At 34.0% G+C, this 21,591-nt stretch overlaps 1 pseudogene; it reads left to right on the top strand.

Annotated features, from left to right (window-relative positions):
* Positions 1 to 20,994: 20,994 nt before the first annotated feature.
* On the top strand, positions 20,995 to 21,382 carry LOC124988056 (ubiquitin-60S ribosomal protein L40-like; annotated as a pseudogene).
* The last annotated feature ends 209 nt before the right edge of the window (positions 21,383 to 21,591 follow it).

The raw sequence follows: 21,591 nt of genomic DNA on the forward strand, positions 1-21,591 counted from the left end.
AATATTCCATTGAATATATATGCCACAGTTTCTTTATCCATTTATCATCTTAAGGGCATCTAGGTTGGTTCCACAATCTGTCTATGGTGAATTGAGCAGCAATGAACATTGATGTGGCTGTATCTCTGTAGTATGCTGATTTTAAGTCCTTTGGGTATAGGCCAAGGAGTGGGATAGCTGGGTCAAATGGTGGTTCCATTCCAAGCTTTCTGAGGAATCTCCACACTGCTTTCCAGAGTGGCTGCACTAATTTGCAACCCCACCAGCGATGTATGAGTGTTCCTTTTTCACCACATCCTCGCCAACACCTATTGTTGTTTGTATTCTTGATAATCGCCATTCTAATTGAGGTGAGATGAAATCTTAGGGTAGTTTTGATTTGCATTTCCCTTATTACTAGAGATGTTGAACATTTTTTCACATATTTGTTGATTGCTTGTACATCTTCTTCTGTGAAGTGTCTGTTCATTTCCTTAGCCCATTTGTTGATTGGATTATTTGTATTCTTCGTGTAGAGTTTTTTGAGTTCTTTATAGATTCTGGAAATTAGCGCTCTATCTGAAGTATGAGTGGCAAAGATATTCTCCCACTCTGTAGGCTCTCTCTTCACATTGCTGATAGTTTCCTTTGCTGAGAGAAAGCTTTTTAGTTTGAATCTATCCCAGTTGTTGATTCTTGCTTTTATTTCTTGTGCTATGGGAGTCCTGTTAAGGAAGTCTGATCCTAAGCCAACAAGTTGAAGATTTGGACCTACTTTTACTTCATAAGATACAGGGTCTCTGGTCTGATTCTGAGGTCCTTGATCCATTTTGAGTTGAGTTTTGTATAGGGTGAGAGATATGGGTTTAGTGTCATTCTGTTGCATATGGTTTTCCAGTTTTCCCAGCACCATTTGTTGAAGAGGCTATCTTTTCTCCATTGCATATTGTTGGAACCTTTGTCTAGTATGAGAAAATTGTATTTATTTGGGTTTGTGTCCATGTCCTCTATTCTGTACCATTGATCTACCTGTCTATTTTGGTACCAATACCATGCCGTTTTTGTTACTATTGCTTTGTAGTAGAGTTGAAGATCTGATATTGCAATACTCCCTGCTTCGCTCTTACTACTGAGGATTGCTTTAGCTATTCTAGATTTTTTATTCTTCCAGATGAAGTTCATAATTACTTGCTCTATTTCTGCAAGGTACATCATTGGGATTTTAATTGGAGTTGCATTGAATCTGTATAGCACTTTTGGTAGTATGGCCATTTTGACAATATTAATTCTGCCTATCCAGGAACATGGGAGATCTTTCCATCTTGTAAGGTTTTCTTTAATTTCTTTCTTTAGTGTTCTGTAGTTCTCATTGTAGAGGTCTTTCACCTCTTTTGTGAGATTGATTCCCAAATATTTTATTTTTTTCAATACTATTGTGAATGGGGTAGATTTCCTAACTTCTCTTTCTGAAGATTCATCACTTATGCATAAAAATGCATTAAATTTATGAGCATTGATCTTATATCCCGCTACTTTACTAAATTCACTTATGAGTTCTAAGAGTTTTCTGGTGGAATTTCCTGGTTCCTCTAAGTATATAATCATATCATCAGTAAATAGGGATAGTTTGAGTTCTTCTTTTCCCATTCGTATCCCTTTAATTTCTTTGGTCTGTCTAATTGCTCTGGCTAGAGTTTCAAGGACGATATTGAATAGGAGTGGTGAGAGAGGGCATCCCTCCCTTGTTCCAGATTTTAGGGGGGAATGCTTTCAGTTTTTCACCATTAAGAATGATGTTAGCCATGGGCTTAACATAGATGGCCTTTACAATGTTAAGGAACATTCCCACTATCGCTATTTTTTCTAGTGTTTTGAGCATGAAGGGGTGCTGTATTTTATCAAATGCTTTTTCTGCATCTATTGAAATAATCATGTGATTCTTTACTTTAAGTCTGTTGATATGGGGAATTACATTTATTGATTTCCTGATGTTGAACCAACCTTGCATCCCTGGGATGAAACCCACTTGATCATGGTGCACTATCTTTTTAATATGTTTTTGTATGCGCTTTGCTAAAATTTTGTTGAGAATTTTTGCATCGATGTTCATTAAGGATATTGGTCTGAAATTTTCTTTCCTCGATGTGTCTCTGTCTAGTTTAGGTATCAGGGTGATATTGGCTTCGTAGAATGAGTTTGGGAGAGTTCCCTCCTCTTCTATTTCATGGAATAGTTTGAGGAGTATTGGAATGAGCTCTTCTTTAAAGGTTTTGTAGAACTCGGCTGAGAACCCATCAGGTCCTGGACTTTTCTTTGTTGGTAGGCTTTTGATGACTACTTCTATTTCATTACTTGAAATTGGTCTATTTAAATTGTGTATGTTCTCCTCGTTTAATTTAGGGAATTCATACGTCTCTAGAAACTTGTTGATATGTTCGAAATTTTCTATTTTGTTGAAGTATAGATTTTCGAAATAGCTTCTAAATATGTTTTGCATTTCAATCGTGTCTGTTGTGATATTTCCTTGTTCATTCTGAATTTTGGTGATTTGGGTTTTCTCTCATCTTCTCTTTGTTAGTGTGGCTAAAGGTTTATCAATTTTGTTTATTTTTTCAAAGAACCAACTATTTATTTTGTCAATTTTTTGCATTGTTTCTTTTGTTTCTTTTGATTTCAGCTCTGAGTTTAACTCTTCCTGTCTTCTACTACTTTTGGTGTTGGTCTGTTCTTCTTTTTCTAGGGCTTTGAGCTGTAGTGTTAGGTCGTTTATTTGGTGAGTTTTACTTCTTTTGTTGAATGTGCTCCATGAAATAAATTTTCCTCTAAGTACTGCTTTCATAGTGTCCCAGAGATTTTGATATGATGTTTCTTTGTTCTCATTTACCTCTAGGAATTTTTTAATTCCTTCCTAATATCTTCTGTTATCCATTCATCATATAATAGCATATTGTTTAATCTCCAGGTGTTGGAGTAATTTCTGTTTTTTACTCTTTCATTTATTTCTAATTTCAATCCATTATGATCTGATAAAATACAAGGAAGTGTCTCTATCTTCTTGTATTTGCTAACATTAGCTTTGAGGCATAATATATGGTCTATTTTAGAGAAGGATCCATGTGCTTCTGAGAAGAAAGTGTATTCACTCTTGGTTGGATGGTATATTCTATAAATGTCTGTTAAGTCTAAATTATTGATTGTGTTATTGAGATCTATGGTTTCTTTGTTCAATTTTTGTTTGGGAGATCTGTCCAGTGGTGAGAGAGGCATGTTAAAATCACCTAGTATTATTGTATTGTGGTCTATTTGGTTTCTGAGATTGAGAAGGATTTGTTTGACATACATGGGTGAGCCTCTGTTTGGGGCATAGATATTTATGATTGTTATGTCTTGCTGATTTATGGTTCCCTTAAGCAGTATGAAATATCCTTCTTTATCCTTTCTGACTAACTTTGGCTTGAAATCCACTTTATCTGAAATGAGGATGGATACCCCAGCTTTTTTGCTGGGTCCATGTGCATGGTAAGTTTTTTCCCATCATTTCACCTTTAGTCTTTGGGTATCTCATTCTAAGAGATGAGTCTCTTGCAGGCAACATATTGTTGGATCATTCTTTTTTATACAATCTGCCAGTCTATATCTTTGGATTGATGAATTCAGGCCATTATTATTCAGGGTTATTATTGAGATATGATTTCTATTCCCGGTCATTTGACTCTTTATTCATTTATTTGTTTATTTTTGACACGACTTGGTTCCTCTTTATTTGAGAGTTCCATTAGGATAGCTCCTCCCTTTGCTGATTTGCTTCTTTGTTTTTCATCTCTTCTTCATGGAATATTTTGCTGAGAATGTTCTGTAATGCTGGCTTTCTTTTTGTATATTCTTTTAGCTTTTGTTTATCATGGAATGATTTTATTTCATCGTCAAATCTGAAGGTAAGTTTTGCTGGGTATAAGATTCTTGGTTGGCATCCATTTTCTTTTAGGGCTTGAAAAATGTTATTCCAGGCCCTTCTAGCTTTTAAGGTCTGGATTGAAAAATCTGCTGATATTCTTATTGGTTTCCCTCTGAATGTAATTTGATTCTTTTCTCTCGCGGCCTTTAAAATTCTGTCTTTAGCTTGTATGTTAGGTATTTTCATTATAATGTGCTTTGGTGTGGGTCTGTTGTAATTTTGTGTATTTGGAGTCCTATAAGCCTCTTGAACTTGATTTTCCATTTCATTCTGCAGATTTGGGAAATTTTCTGAAATTATCTCATTGAATAGATTGTTCATTCCTTTGGTTTGTTTCTCTAAGCCTTCCTCAATCCCAATAATTCTCAAATTTGGCCTTTTCATGATATCCCATAATTCTTGTAGATTCTGTTCATGATTTCTTACCATTTTCTCTGTTTGGCCAACTTTGTTTTCAAGGATTAAATATTTTGTCTTCAATGTCTGTGATTCTGTCTTCCAGGTGCTCTCTCCTATTGGTTATGCTTTCTATGTAGTTTTTAACTTGGTTTATTGTTTCCTTCATTTCAAGTATTTCAGTTTGTTTTTTTTTTCAGTATCTCTAACTCTTTATTGAAATGATCTCTTGCTTCCAGTATTTGGTCTTTTAACTGTTGATTGGTGCGATCATTTAATGCCTGCATTTGCTCTTTCATCTCCTCCTTCAATGCCTGCATTTGCTCTTTCATCTCCTCATTTGCTTCTCTGATTGTTTTAATTATGTACATTCTGAACTCCCTTTCTGACATTTCTTCTGCTGTGCTGTCATTGGGTTTTATTGATGCAGTATCTAGGTTTGTTTGGGACATTTTCTTCCCTTATTTTCTCATATTGGTCAGCTGTCAGTGGGACTGTGAGATATTGCAGTTTTCCTCTATTGGCTTATAGTGTCCCAGTAGATTTCCAGTGTGTCACCTCCAAGCCTTCAGTAGCCTGAAGTCTTGGAGGAACTTGATAATGCAGTGCTTCTGAAGAAAGCTGCCCCTAACCCCAAGTGGTTCCAGGGCTTGGAGCTGGCTCTGTGCGGAAAGGCTCTCACTGTGGGCCTGCACCGTGCAGCTGGCCATGTGGGAGGAGCCCACCGCTGGAGTGTGGAAGGCTACCTGGGGAAGACTCTAGCTGCCCTTCCCTGCTCTGATAAGCCACCCCTATCTGTGCCTGCCACCCAGGCCAAGTTTTGCCCAGTGGGGGAGACTCACCCCGTGACTCTATTTTTGTCCAAGTCTCTCATTGCCTCCCCTTCTTGAGTCCTGGGTCTGGAGTGACTGGAGATGCAGTCACCCTCTAGGCCGCCATCTTGGATCGCCCCCGTGGAAAGAGCCTGCGGCCGGAGTGGGCAGAGCCGCCTGGAGAAGTCTCTGGCTGCCCTGCCCTGATCCCAGAGGTTGCTTGCAGATCGAAGTTCTCCGTTGGCTCGGGGACTTGTGGCTGGCTCTATGTAGAAAGGCTGTCACTGGGCAGTCTGCTCCGAGAAGCTAGCCTTGAAAGGCACCTCCCACTGCAGGGGGCCGGGCTGCTTGGGGAAGTCTCTGGCTGCCCTGTCCTGGTCCCTGAAGCCACTTGCGGGCCAGAGTACGCCGGGCTGGCTCTGGGACTTGGAGCTTGTTCTGATCAGAAAGGTTCTCACTAGGGGGCCCGCTCCGAGAACCTGGAGAAGCTGGCTGTGTGGGAGGGGCCCACCACCGGAGTGCGCAGGGCTGCCTGTGGAAGACTCTAGCTGCCCTGCCCTGCTCCGATAAGCCACCTCTATCTGGGCCTGCCACCCGGTCCAAGCTTTACCCAGTGGGCAGACTCACCGGTGGCTCTATTTTAGTTCGAGTCTCTCAATGCCTCCCCTTCTTAACTCCTGGGTTCTGGAGCGACTGGAGATGCAGTCACCCTCTAGTCCGCCATCTTGGATTGCCCCGTGGAAAGACTGTCTTATTCTTAATGATTTCTATATTCATAAAACCAAAGAAAAATTCCAAGACAAACCTGACGATAAACTTTATTTTTTATCTGTTAATTTGGAAACTTTGATATTACAAACTTCATTCTAAATTTTTATCAATATCTGATTCTGATTCCTTTTCTAATAAAGGCTTGTGCAAGAAAATGACCATGCTCCTCAGTAGTTCATCAGAATAAATAATTTAATTCAAAGGCTATGGTATACAATATTTTATTTCTGTACAATAATTTTGTGTTGGTCAAAATTATAATCTGTAATTTGAAGTTATTTTACAATAATGTTCTGCAGACATTTCTTATGTGCCATCTAATAAAGTCTTATAACAAATTTAAAATGTAGATATTATTTAGCAATATATGTAACAAGGATCAGAAAGCAATTTGATTGATCACACTGTGAGTCATTTTCGGATCTTAGAAGAAAATAAGCTATTTCTTGAAAGTGAAGGGATTTTCTGAATAGTCTGTTTCATAGACAATCATGATCGGAGAGTTGTTAAATGGATCACATCTGTGTAAGGTTATAAACGTGTGTGAGATATATGCATGTGATATACAAAATACTATACATTCAATATTCATGGACTACTTATAGGATAGCATCTTACCTTTATCTTGAAAATGAAGATGAGTCTTGCTTCTCCATTCTTTGAATAAGCTGCTATTGGCTGCCTCCTTTGTTCAAGCATTGCACTAGGTGCTAAAGACAGTTTTAGAGGGTATTGACGGGTCTCTGTTCTTAAAAGTTTTCTTGGGTAAAATCACAAACATAAAATAATTAAAATTAAATCTTGCTATTTGGTGGAGAAAGAACAAATAATTCTTCATATATGACAGTAAACAACAGGCAAGGACTCTTTGAGATGGCATTGAGGCTAAACATTATGATAGGAAACCAGGTGTTTGTCCCTGACCTTCCCAAAGGCTTGGGCACAGTTTCTGCAGCAAAAGTAAACCTGCTTTCTTTCCAGGAGTGGAAAATAAAACATTACTTTTGTTTGTCCCTATTGGTGAAGGAAATACAAGGATCTGTCTCCACAAAATGTTTTATCACACTTGTTTTTCTTATCACTGGTCAAGAATGGAGAAAGGAATTATTAGTACCTGAAGAGTGGGCAAAGGAACAACAATGTTTATTCACCTTCTTTCTACATAAAATTCATATTTCTTTGAGAAGGAAAGAAAATGGACAAAGATGTTACAATTATGCCTATCAAGACCCAATCTAACATCTTTAATTAAGCTCAGAAAATAATTATCATATATTAATGGTTAATCATTAGAGAGGAAAACAGTATAGATGATACAACAAAGGATTAAAAGAAAACTATTTAGATAGGAAGGTCATTATAAGAATAGTACAAGAAGATATGTTTCTAAGAAAGAAAAGGGAAGTGAGAACGTTGAATGCCTTTGGACTAATATATACTGCAACCACCAAAATACTGGTCTACTAAGCAGATAATATTGGAATTATCCAAAAATTGAAACAATCAAAGTCATCCACTATTTCAATTTGGACTTTATGTAGACTTTTCTCAGTACATAAATAACAGTTGGTGCACAAAGAAGTCACAGTCCACATATGAACATTAAGAATGTCAACATAAATTATGTTTTTATTCCTTAAAACTGGACTGGAAGGAGTGGATATAGACTTAAAAGCAGGAAAAAATACTAATAGGTATTTTTCTAAGGAATATTGGAAGTACTTAGTTTTTCTGAGATGGATAACTTTTTATATACCCCTAATGACTCAGGAATGAAGAAAGTAGTAGCTGTGAGTTCACTCAATTTTGAAATGCTATCCTAACTCACAGGAAGACTTTTGTGGAAAAGATATCAGAATATCTAATAAAACCAAAAAACTATTACTAGAAGTAAGAGATATGAACTGTAGCTATTCTACTTACCTCAGGCACCAAATCCCACTTGGACAGTATATTCAATATTGATGAATACGTTGTCCTTTCCTTGCTTATCCTGCCTAAAATGCTCTTGTGGATCTTAAGCTAACAAGTACCAGGGAAACTGAACTAGAAATCTAGGGCATAGTTAGAGAAATCAATCATGTGCACAGAGATACAGGAAAGTCCCTTGCTTACTAGGAAAAAAAAAACACTTAATTCCATTTCACAAGCAAAGATTTCCAAATGACTTTTACAAATAGGTCAGGTGATAAGTGTAAATATGTATGTTTCCATTCCTTAGATATCAAAGCAATCACTATGCAGGCTGAAGAAAAAGGCTAAGCTGGTATTTTATCTGTGCACTGAAACTAGAAAACTCATGGATTCAGATATAAATGACGTAGAAAGATATTGATGAAAGTGAGTGATATAAGAATTGTCTGCATAAGCTTTTGAGAATGCTTGACTACCCAGACCAATATTTGCATTCGGTAACAGGCAACTTCTGTAGGACACATAGTCTCTTTATTTACAGGAATGTAAATAAAGTTTCATAAAGGTTCTTCCTTTATAAAAGCAAGATATAGTTCCTGTGGAGTGATGGAAGGAGAGAGAAAGAAAATTTACAAATCTTTTTCAATTTTAATGCCAAAAAAATAAAACAGACGAATAAGTTCTGACTCAAACTGATAGAGTGATGAGAAGGGAAGAAACTGAACTAAGGAAAAGAAATAGTATAAAACTGCTATCAGCAGCCAAATACCATGAAATGGGTTTGATTTAATGTTGAAGAAGTTTCAGAGAACAAAATATGATATGTTTTACAGAAGACAAGAATGACAAAATAAAACTATGGAGTTTTATGGAGCATTTTATAATACCTATGATATTTGTGATGAATAATAAGATTTAAAGTGTGGTATCAAAGTATTCTCAGCTTTGCTATGCCTAACTGTAGTTTGTGTATAGGTCATGACTGAGACCCTGCATTTTTGTATGTATATTTGTGTGTGCATAGATCTTATTTTATTAAGAGTAAACTTGTCATTAAAAATTTTCAATACTTATGTGTGGGTTACTCTTTTTGATCTTTCCCTGAAAATATTTTTAATTATCCCCCCAAATTTACACTAAATTTTAAATGAAAGACATTGAAAATGGAACTAAATTAAATAAATGTAGATATTAAAATATTATGACTTATAAGAGCTGAAATCAGCCTACTATAGTGGTACCTGTATTCCAATGGGTAAAGAAAAGGTAGTATATAAACATGATGGAGTTCTACTCAGTCATCAAGGAAAATGACTAACTTACATTTGTTTCCATTTTTCACATAGAGGAGTACAAGTACATGTACAATTTCATAACTTATAAAATTACAGATGTTTTTGTATATACATATATATTTTTTGAAAAATGTATAAAATATCATAAAATATCTATATTTTGACATATATCAACTGATAAATATATCAATTTACAGACTTTGTTGAAGGATCAAATAGCCAATTCCCCTCAGAACTTGTTTTAGTCAGCTTTTATGCTGCTGTGAATATAGGACACAACCAGCACAATTATAGGGAATGAAAAGTTTATTTGGGGGCTCACAATTTCAGAGGTTTCAGTTCATAGACAGCAGTCTCCATTCCTTAGGTCTCTGGATGAGGCAGAACATTATGGTGGAAGAGTATAGCAGAGGGAAGAAATTCACATAATGTTCAGAAAGAGAGAGAGGGAGAGAGAGAGAGAGATTTCCACTTTCCAGATATAAATATATACCTCAAAACCATGCCCCCAATGCCTCACTTCCTCCAGCCACATCTTACCTGCCTTCAGCTACCATTCAATTAATCCCATCAGGTGACTAATTCACTTATTGTGTCAAGGTTCTCATAACCCAGTCATTTCTTCTCTGAAGCTTCTTGTATTATCTCCCACATGAACTTGTAGGGGATACCTTACATGGAAACCATAACAGAACTACTATCATTTCCCCCCCCCAAAATTTGTTTATTATCTTAAAAATAATATTGTGACCTGCCCTCCCACCATGAATAGACCCTGATGCTGAGCACGCCAGACTGCCCTGACACCAAGGACAGAGCCCACCCGCCTGATTCCCTATCGCTGAGGGACATTGCACCTGCCTCCATGCTGACACAGTGCACCCTCCCTGGAGCTCCCCAGCTTCTTTGGAGACTAGAGTAGGCATTGTGAATTATTCCTGAGGGTGTGGCCATTATCACTGGAAGGGCAGCTCCCTTCCTGAGACATCTACAGGATACTGGAGGCCCTTTGACAGATACCTCTATTTACTCACTTACATCTTACTCCCTTTCCCATCCTCTTGTTCACAACTAGAAACACTGCAAATAGTAATCAAACCAGTCCTGTTCATTAAACTAATGTTAAAGTCTTTATAGGGGCTACCAGATTCAGGTCTGCATTTTCTCTGTATTGGGTGCTACTGGTTTGGATATCCCCTTCAAAGGAGAGGTACTGGAAAACTGCAGGGTCATAATAAGCCTTCAAGGGGGAGGAGGAGTTCAGTATCTCTGATCTTCACTACTAGAGGGGAATATATAGAAACAATGTAAAAAAATCAGGGGAAGAAAGTGTCCCTAACAAACCAAGATGCTATTGTGACAGAATCCAATGAAAGCAAGGCAGTATAAATGAAAGAAAAAGAGTTTAGAATCTGAAAAATTAAAATGATCATGAAGCAAAAGATGAGATAAGAGAGTAAATGCAGGCAATGCATGAACATTCCACTAAACAGTTAAAAGAGCAAATGCAGGAAAGAAAAGAACACTTCAATAAAGAGATAGAGATTCAGAAAAAAATAACCAAACAGAAATACTTGAAATAAAAGAAACAATAAGACAAATTAAAAACTCAATAGAAAGCATCACCAACAGAATAAATCTCATGGAAGACAGAATCTCAGAAAATGAAGAAAAAATATTTAATCTTGAAAATAAAGTTGAACAAACTGAGAAAATGTTAAAAAGTCATGAGCAGAACCTCCAAGAATTATGGGATATCATGAAAAGACTAAGAATTATTGGGATTGAGGAAGGCACAGAGATACAAACCAAAGGAATGAACAAACTATTCAACAAAATAATATCAGAAAATTTACCAAACCTGATAAATGAAATGGAAAATCAAATACAAGAGGTTTACAGAACACCAGGTGCACAAAATTACAACAGATCCACACCAAGACACATTACAATGAAAATACCTCACATAAAATAAAGATAGAATTTTAAAGGCTGCCAGAGAAAAGCGTCAGAATGCATATAAGGGGAAAGCAATAGGGATATCAGCAGATTTCTCAGCCCAGACTCTAAAAGCAAGAAGGGCCTGGAACAACATATTTCCAGCTTTGAATGAACATGGATGCCAACTAAGAATCCTATACCCAGCAAAACTAAGCTTCAGATTTGACAATGAAATAAAATCTTTCCATGACAAACAAAAGTTAAAAGAATTTACAAATAGAAAGCCTGCCCTACAGAATATTCTCAGCAAAATATTCCGTGAGGAGGAACTGAAAATAACAATACAAGTCAGCAAAAGGAGGAACTACCCTAAAGGAAAAGCCAATCAAAAGAGAGACCAAGTAAAGTTAAAAAACAAAAATAAGCCAAAATGACTAGGAATACAAATCATATCACAATAATAACCCTGAATGTCAATGGCTTAAACTAAATAATCAAAAGACATAGAATGGCAGATTGGATTAAAAATAAAGACCCAACAATATGCTGTCTTCAAAAGACTCATCTCAAAGAAAAAGACATCCACAGACTAAAGGTTGAAAGGATGGGGAAAAACATACCATGCACATGGACCCAGTGAAAAAGCAGGGTCTCCATCCTCATATCAGATAAAGTGGACTTCAAACCTAAGTTAAGAAGGGATAAAGAAGGACATTTCATATTTCTTAAGAGAAGCAAAAAACAGCAAGATACAACAATTTTAAATATTTATGCCCCAAACAATGGAGCATCAACGTATATCAAACAAACCCTTCTCAAACTTAAGAATCAAATAGACCAAAACATATTAATGGTGGGGGACTTTAACACACTGCTCTCACCATGGGATAGATCCTCCAAACAGAAACTGAACAAAGTAACTATAGTACTAAATAATACAATCAATGATATAGACTTAATGGATATTTACAGAGTATGTCATCCATCATCAAGTGAATGAGCTTTCTTCTTAACAGCTCATGGATCCTTCTCTAAAATAGACAATATGCTATGAATATGCTATGCCACAAAGAAGCCATTAGTAAATACAAAAAAAAAAAATTGAGATACTATTCTGTGTCCTATCATACCATAATGGAATGCAACTAGAAACGAATGGTAAAATAACAAAAACTACTCATACACCTGGAGACTAAATAACATGCTATTGAATGATGCAATGATAACAGAAGACATCAGGGAAGAAATTAAAAAAAATTCTTAGAAGTAAAGGAAGTCAATGACAAAACATATCAAAATCTCTGGGACACTGTGAAAGCAACACTAAGAGGAAAGTTCATTGCATTGAGCTTACACATTAAAAAAAATAAAAAGCCAACAACTAAATGACCTAACATTACATCTCAAAGCCCTAGAAAAAGAAGAGATCAACCTCAAAAGTAATGAAGACAGAAAATAATTAAAATCAGAGATGAAATCAATGAAATCAAAATAAGAGAAACAATTCAAAAAATTGAAAAAAACAAAAAGTTGTTTCTTTGAAAAAGTAAACAAAATTGATAAACTCCTAGCCACACTAACAAAGAGAAGGAGAGAGAAAACTCAAATTACTAGAATTCATGATGAAAAAAGAAAGATCATGACAGACACCATTGAAATACATAACATAATTAGAAGCTACTTTGAAAATATCTATACTCCAACAAAATAGAAAATATCGAAGACATTGACAAATTTTTAGAGACATATGATCCTCCCAAAGTGAATCAGGATGATTTACACAATCTAAACAGATCGATTTCAAGCACTAAAATAGAAGAAGCCATCAAAAGCCTATCAACCAAGAAAAGCCCAGGACCAGATGAATTCTCAGCCAAATTCTACAAGACCTTTAAAGAATAACTGATATCAATACTTGTCAAAGTATTCCAGGAAAAAGAAAAGGAGGAAACCCTTCCAAACTCTTTCTATGATAGGCTGACTTTCCTGGTAGTCTGCTCTCTGATAGGCTGATGTTCTCAATATAAGTCTGAGACTTGTGGAATAAACCCCTTTTTGTTTCCTGTGATCAAGAAAAGCATACTCGTTGTGATCGCCCACCGATCTAATAAATAAATGTCTATTATCAAGAACACAAACAACAATAGATGTTGGCATGGATGTGGGGAAAAAAGCACACTTTTACATTGCTAGTGGAGCTGCAAATTGGTGCAGCCACTCTGGAAAGCAGTGTGGAGAATCCTCAGAAAACTTGAAATGGACCCACTTTTTGACCCAGATATCCCACTCCTTGGTTTATATCCAAAGGATTTAAAATCAGCATACTACAGTGACACAGCCATATCAATGTTTATAGTAGCTCAGTTCACAATAGCTAGATTGTGGAACCAACCTAGATGCCCTTCAACAGATGCATGGATAAAGAAACTTTGGTATATATACACAATGGAATATTATTTAGCCATAAAAAAGAAAAATATTATGACATTTTCAAATAAATGGATGGAATTGAATATCATGCTAAGTGAAATAAGCCAATCCCCAAAATCCAAAGGCCAGATGTTTTCCCTGATAAGTGGAGAATGATATGTAATGGGGGTGGGGGTGTAGGGAGTGAGAGAAGAATGGGGGAACTTTAGATTATGTAGAAGGAAATGAGGGTATGAAAAATGGTGGAATGAGACAGACATCATTACCCTATGTACGTGTATGATTACACAAATGGTATGAATCTACATTGTGTACAACCATAGAAACGAAATGATGAATCCCATTTGTGTACAAAGAATCAAAATGCAGAGTGTGAAAAATTTAAAAAAAAAATAATCAAAAATAATAATATTGTTCCTAAAATATCAACGTCATATGTTATACCCATTTGTAGTCTTTTGAGAAATTTTCATAGTGCTTTACAATGTGGTTATTCTAATCTGCAGTGCTACTAATGATGCATGAGTGCACTTTTCCCACACATCCTTGACAGCATTTAGAGTTATTTGTGTTCTTGATAATTGCCATTCTTAATGGAGTGAGATGAAATTTCCTGTAGTTTTAATTTGTATTTTCCTAATTGCTAAAGATAAGGACCATATTTTCATATATTGGTGGTCCATTTGCTTTTCTTCTTTTGAGAAACGTCTGTTTAGTGCATTTACCCATTTATTGATTGGGTTATCCATTTTAATTTTTTTGATGTTAACTTTTTTGGCATTCTTTATATATTCTGGATATTAACCTATAAGAAGGGTAGCTGGTAGATATTTTTTTCCCATTCTGTGGTCTCTCTCTTTGTGCTCTTTTTTCTTTCTCTGTGCAGAAATGGCTTAATTTGAAGCCATTCTGCTTAGGGATTCTTGGTTTTATTTCTTGTTTACAATGAGTCTTATAAAGAATGTCAGTACCTGTGTCAACATATGGGAGTATTAACACTATTATTTTCTTCTAGTATTTGCAGTGTTTCTGGTCTAATGCCTGCTCTTTTACACACTTTGAGTTAATTTTTGTGCATGGTGAAAAATAACATATCTAATACTGATATTTTCCTTTTTTGAATTTTTGATGCTTTCTGTGACAGGCTTATTTACATCTTTTTATCATTTTTCTACTGCTTTAAAGGTTGTTTTTATTTTTTCAAATAACATCTCAAGTATTGATTCTACTAAATCTCCAGTATTACAACATTATTCTAGTTTTTTTTAACATATATTACAAATAACATCTTTTGTTTGCTTGTGTATTTACTGTATCTTTTGATAAATAGGAATTCATAATTTTAGTATATTCTAATTAATCCACTTATTATTTTATGGTTTATGCTTTTGTTTTTTTAGGTATTATTCCTACCATGGGTTAATGAATACATATTTCCACATTCTTTTTTCATAGTATGGAAATTGGTATTTTTCACAATTATGAACATGATTCATCTGGAAGTAATATGAAGTTTGAAATTGGGCTGAATTTCCAGTTCCTTCTTTTCTTTCTATATCATCTCTGTTAATTGACAAATTCATCTTTCTCACAAGAAATTGTGGTGGTAGAATTCTCATACATTTTAGGTACATATGAGCAGTACCTGTGCCCTATTCCACTGGCCATTTTGACTCTACATACAACTGCATTGTTTGCTATCATACCTGACTTAATTGCTATTTTCCTATAATAAAAATATTGGGTAGGACCGCTAGGCATGTCTGGTTCTGTCCCTAATGAACATTTAAGCATATATATATATATATATATATATATATATATATATATATATATATATATATATATAAAACTCTTGCTTCTCTAAATATGCTTTAGTGACAACTGTAAATATATATGCCTCTTCCTTCTCTAGATATGCTTTAGTAACAACTATAAATATGCTTTATTGACAATGTAAATCACTTTGGAAAGAATTTGCATGTATTCAAACTTTTATTCACTATTCATTCTTGCTATTCAGTAAGCAATGTATTTTCTTTCTTTCCCCCTGTTAATAGGGATAGAATCCAGAGTTTCCTGTATGCTTGGCAAGTGCTATACCACTGACTGACATCCTGAGCCTCACTTTCTTATTGATTTAAGGAGTTACATTTATTATGGTTTAATGAGTTCAAAATGAATGTCTTGTACATAATTGGTTTAATTTTATATGAAATGTTAGTTTCATTATTATTAGATATGCTATCTTTCATTTAATTTATTTTTATGCCTTTTGTTGGTTTCATCATGCAAATAAAACTATATGTTAATACTTACTTAGGAAATTTTGTTGTATCTGATTGTTAACTCTTAGAAAATATGCAGATTCTTGTGGAGTTTTCATGTAGACAGTCCCAATCTGTGAAAAGAATCATTTTGATTCTTCCTTTTATTTCTTGAATTTTATTAATCTTTTCCAGTTTCATTGTTCTTTATAAAATTTCTAGGACATTGTTGATTGGATGTTGAAATATTAGACACACTAGTCTTGTTTTTCACTTTAATTGTAAGCTTCTTAAGACACAAAAAATGTGTACTTGCTGTAGGAATTTGATGAATGAATATGCAAAAATTAAGTAGGTTAAATCCATACACGTTTTGCCTTGCTAAATTTGTTGATATAAAGGTTCTTTTATTATGTTGTTTACTAAACCTTCAAATTCACCTGTATCTGTTTTAAGTTCTGTGTTTTCCTTGTTACAGCTTTATGTATTTTTGCTTTATTTCTTTAGGTCATTAAAAATGCTGCATACATTTATTCATTTCATTATTTTCTTTAGTGAATCAACCTCTGACTTTGTTGGTACCTATATTTTTATGCTTGTTTTCTATTACTTCATTTTCTGGTCTTATGTTTATTATTTTATTTTTTCATATTTTAAGTTAGCTCTAAAATTAGATCCTTAGTTCACTTATTTTTTATATGTCACATTTATAATATAAAGCATTTGACTGCATATCATGATGCAACTAAATTAATACAATCACTTTTGTCTTATACAATTTTAATTTACTTCTAAATTATAACCTAGCAGTTTCACTGTTAAATATAAACCTTAGAGAAATCATTGCACAGGTGCAAAAGAAAGACTTACAATAGTATATATGGTATAATTAATCATTATTATAACAAAGAAAAACATTCACATAAATGTATATATATATATATATATATATAATATTTTTAGTGTGTGTTCTTATTGATATAGGTAGCAAGCCATAAATAACAGGGTAGTTGATAGTATCATTTTATTTCTGTATGTTATGGTTACTGTGTCTAGTTGTTTTATCAGTCAGAATGTATCATATAAAAATGTTTTTTACTCACTTAATACTACAAGTGTTCTAGTAAATGCATGTGATATTGTAATTGATTGATTTTCATTATAATTAAATAGATCATGGCAGTTATTATCACTTAATTATGTTTATCAAATATCAACTAATTATTGACCTTTATTTATTGAATTTGATTGTACAAACTTATTGCTCAATAATGTTTATAAATATACTCAGCAAATTTAGAACTTTCCTACCAGGAGTGTTTTCACTGTGATCCTAGCCTATCATATCTTTAGAAATCAAATTTTCATAGATATTTAAGTAATGAAAGATAAAATTATTATAGATATCCATTTTTAATATATCAAATATATTAAGAAATATGTAATTTATTTTACCACAGTATCATTATTATTATATAAAGTCCCAAGCATTTTCATTGATTACAGTATTATAGTCCAATGGTATTACAGATTTTGCATTCTATGGTTTATTATAAGAGTCATACCATTGGAGTCATACTGTTGGATCAAATTATATATTAAGAATATAAACCTATTCTCAAATTTTTTTATATAGTTGATATCCTGTATATGTCTGCTTGTTCCCAGAATGTGAAGTTTCTGCCTTTTTTTGTTCTTCTCAAGTTAATCTGATGTTTGTTGTTTAAATACCTCAATGTGTACATTTTTCTGATTTTATAATGAATCCATAGAATATAATTATTTACTATGTTAATATAAAATTAAAATATGCTTTGAAAACACAAACATACTGAAACAGTATATGTGACAGTATATATACAAATATGACATAAAGATATTACATAAGGATGCTTATTCACAATTTATTTTAATATTATATTTGGGAAAAAGAAATTGAAAAAATCATCTTTCCTTATTCAATAAAAATTTAAAAATTTTTCTTTTATGAATCAGCAGTAGACATTCTATCTTATATTTTTGTTTCTTTACCAATCCTCTTGCAAATAATAGTATTTATATTTTCTCTAACTTATATATTGTTATTTTGCCTTCAAGTCTAAATTTATTGGTTTTTTCTTTCAGAATTTTTAAATTTATTTTATATATTGGTAAGGTATTGTGTGAATCTTCAATAAATTTATGATTTGCATAATGTTCAAATTAAGGTAAATATTTATTTCCTTAAACACTTATTATCTCTTTGTGGTAAAAACTTTCAGAATCCTTTCTTTTAGTTTTGTGAAATATATAGAATATCAGTATTAGTTTTAGTCACGCTACTGGTTAATAGTACACCAGAGTTTCTTACTCCTGTCTAACTGGTAGTTTGTAAATACTGATAAATCTTATTCACCATTAGATTCTCCTTCATCCTGCTCCCATCTTTTCCAGCCTCGGGTAACCAACATTGTCCCCTCAACATCTGTGAAATCAACTGTTTTGTAATCTACATACGTATGAAATAATGTGGTACTTGTCATTCTGTAATATCTAGCTTCAACCATTGTGTTGCAAGTGATAGGATTTCATTTCTTCTTATGGTTGAATATCATTCTACTGTGTGTATGCACCATATTTTCTTTATTCCTTCCTCAGTTAATGGACACTTAGAATGTTTCCATTTCTTGGCTCTGTACATAGTGCTCCAGTACACATGGCCATACAGATGTCACTTTGACAAACCTATTTCATTCCCTTTAGATGTACACCAAGGACTGGGATTGTTGGGTCATATGGTAGCTCTATTTGTAATTTTCTGAGGAACCTACATAATACTGGCTATATTTTTTGTACTACATTGCACTCCCATCATTAGTGTGCAAAAGTTCCCATTTTTCCACATCCTCACTAGCATACAGCCTTTTGTCATTTTGATAATAATCATTGTTTACTGGAGTGAGATGATGCTTCAGTGAGGTTTTCATTTACATTGCCTTGGTGATTAGTGATATTGAACTTTTTGTCATGTACATGTTGCCATTGCATATTTTCTTTTGAGAAATGTCTGTTTATATCTGTTGCCCACTTTTGAACTGGGTTGTTTCTTTTTAAATGTTGAGGCTTTTGGACTCCTTACACATTCTGCATTCAAACTTTTTGTTAGATATATAGTTTGCAAATATTTTCTCCAATTTCATAGGTTGTCCTTTAACTCTGTCAATTGTTTATTTCACGGTGCAGAAGATTTTTCTTTGATATAATTCTAGGTTTATGTTTTTGCTTTTGTATCCTGTACTTTTTAGGTCTTCTTTGAAAAATTATTGCCCTTTGCAAATGACCTAAAGATTTTATCTCATACTTTTTGAATGAACTGAAATAAAAAGGTGAAATATTTCCAGAAAGAAACTATAAAATATTGAAAAAATATGCTGAAAACAACACAAAAAATGGTAGATATCCTATGTTCATGAATTGGAAAAATTAGTTTTTTTGAAATGTCCATAGTATGTAAAATAATCAAAATATTCACTGCAATCCATATAAAAATACTAATGATATTCTACATAAATTGGAAAAAACAATTCTAAAATTATGTGAGCCCATGATAAAACCTGAATTACCAAAACTGGACTTCTTTAAAATGAAAAGGTTTCTTTATGAAAGACAATATCAAGATAGTGAGAAGAAAAGTCTCAGATTGATAGGAAATATTTTCAAATGACACATCTAATAAAGGTCTCTCATGCACAAGTATACAAAAAACCCTGAAAACATAACAAGAAGATGAGACATTTTATTAAAAATGAATAAAACTTATCTAAGCAGACATCTTACCAAAGAAGACACACAGGCAGATGATTTTAAAGAATTTCAACATTCTATGTCATTAGGGAAATGCAAAGTAAACAATGAAATACCTCTCTATATATTATCTGTATATACATATTAGAATGGCTAATATAAAACCTGACAACAAATTGTGGTCAGAATGTTTAACAACAGGATCTCTCGTTCATTATTGGTGGGGTTGCAAAATAGTACAGCTAATTTGGAACACAGTTTGGCAGTTTTATACAAAAGTAAACATACTCCTACAATACAGTACAATAGTCCAACTCCTTGATGTTTGTCCAAATGAAATAAAAGTTTAAGTATACAGAAACCTGTACACAGATATTTATAGCACTTTTATTTTGAATTGTCAAAGAATTGTTTCAGAATTGGAAGGAACAAAGATGTTCTTAAGTAGATGAAAGTATAAATAAGCTGCATTACAATGGAAAATGGAATTTTATTACCTTCACAAAATGAGCTATTAGGGCAAGAAAAAAACATTAAGAAATGTTTAATGTCTATAGTAAGCAAAAGAAGTGAATCATTAAGTGATACACATTGCGTGATCCCAACCATGTAGCATTCTGTAAAAGTCAAAATTACAGACATTGGAAAAAGATCTGCAGTTTCCCAATTTAGGGGATGAGAGAATTAAATAGGTGGAGCAGAGAGGATTCTTAGGATAGTAAAACTACCATAGGTACTGTAAAGGTGTACATATGTTACACATTTTTTGAAATACATTAAATGTATAACATTAATAGATAACTACAATACAATTTATGGGCTGTCAGTGGTAATGATATGCTATTGCAAGTTCATCAATTTTTTTTTTATTGTAAACAAATGGGATACATGTTGTTTGTCTGTACATGGCATAAAGGCATACCATTTGTGTAATCATAAATTTACATAGGGTAATGTTGTTTGATTCATTCTGCCATAAGTTCATCAATTTAAATAAGCATACTGCTGTGGTGTATGTTCTTCATAATGTGGCATGGGGGATTTTTTTATATATGGGGGACAAAGATATATGGGATTACTCTTTACTTCTTAATTTTCATGTTAATCTAAAACTTTTTAAAAATAAAGCCCATTTATAAAAACGCACAAGAGTTTAACAGGTAATTTGTTAAAGAAGATAGGGAAATGGCCAATTAGCACATAAAAAAGTTATTATCATTAATCATTATAGAATCACAAATCTAACACACAAGTTATGAGTTTATCACCATTGATGTGAATATTATTAAAAAGATACACAATGACAAGTGTTGTCAAAAGTATGTACCTCTCATTCTTCTGATGGAAATGTAATATACTTCATACTCTTTGAAACAGTATTACAATTATTCAAAAGCTATACATCAAGTTGTTATATGAGCTCTTTCTCTTCATCAAGGCGAGCGGATGCAGAAATGCAGATCTTTGTGAAGACCCTGACCGGCAAGACCATCACCGTCGAGGTAGAACCCAGTGACACCATCAAGAATTTTGTCAAAACCAAAATTCAAGACAAGGAGGGCACATCCCAACTGACCAGCAGCGCCTGATTTTTGTGGGCAAACAACTGGAGGATGGCGCACTCTCTCAGATTACATCCAGAAAGAGTCCACCCTGCACTTGGTGCTTCGCCTGCGATGTGGCATCATTGAGCCTTCCCTGCGCCAGCTTGCCCAGAAGTACAACTGTGACAAGATGATCTGTCGCAAGTGTTATGCCCGCCTGCACCCCCGTGCTGTCAACTGCCACAAGAAGTATGGCCACACCAACAACCTCCGCCCTAAGAAGAAGGTCAAATAAAGCCCCTTGCTGGCTCCTTTCCCCAAAGGGTGGTCTCCTGCCCAAGCTCTGTATGGCCTTGGGACCTCAATAAAGTTTCCCTTACATTGACTGGAGCAGTTAAAAAAAACAAAAAAAAAAAAAGTTTTTATATGATTCCAAAATGTAAAAGTGAAATACATCCAAAACAACAGAAAAATGCTTGTACACAACAACTTGTGTATAAATGT

This window comes from Sciurus carolinensis, chromosome 7, assembly GCF_902686445.1.
Source record: "Sciurus carolinensis chromosome 7, mSciCar1.2, whole genome shotgun sequence".
Lineage (NCBI taxonomy): Eukaryota > Metazoa > Chordata > Mammalia > Rodentia > Sciuridae > Sciurus > Sciurus carolinensis.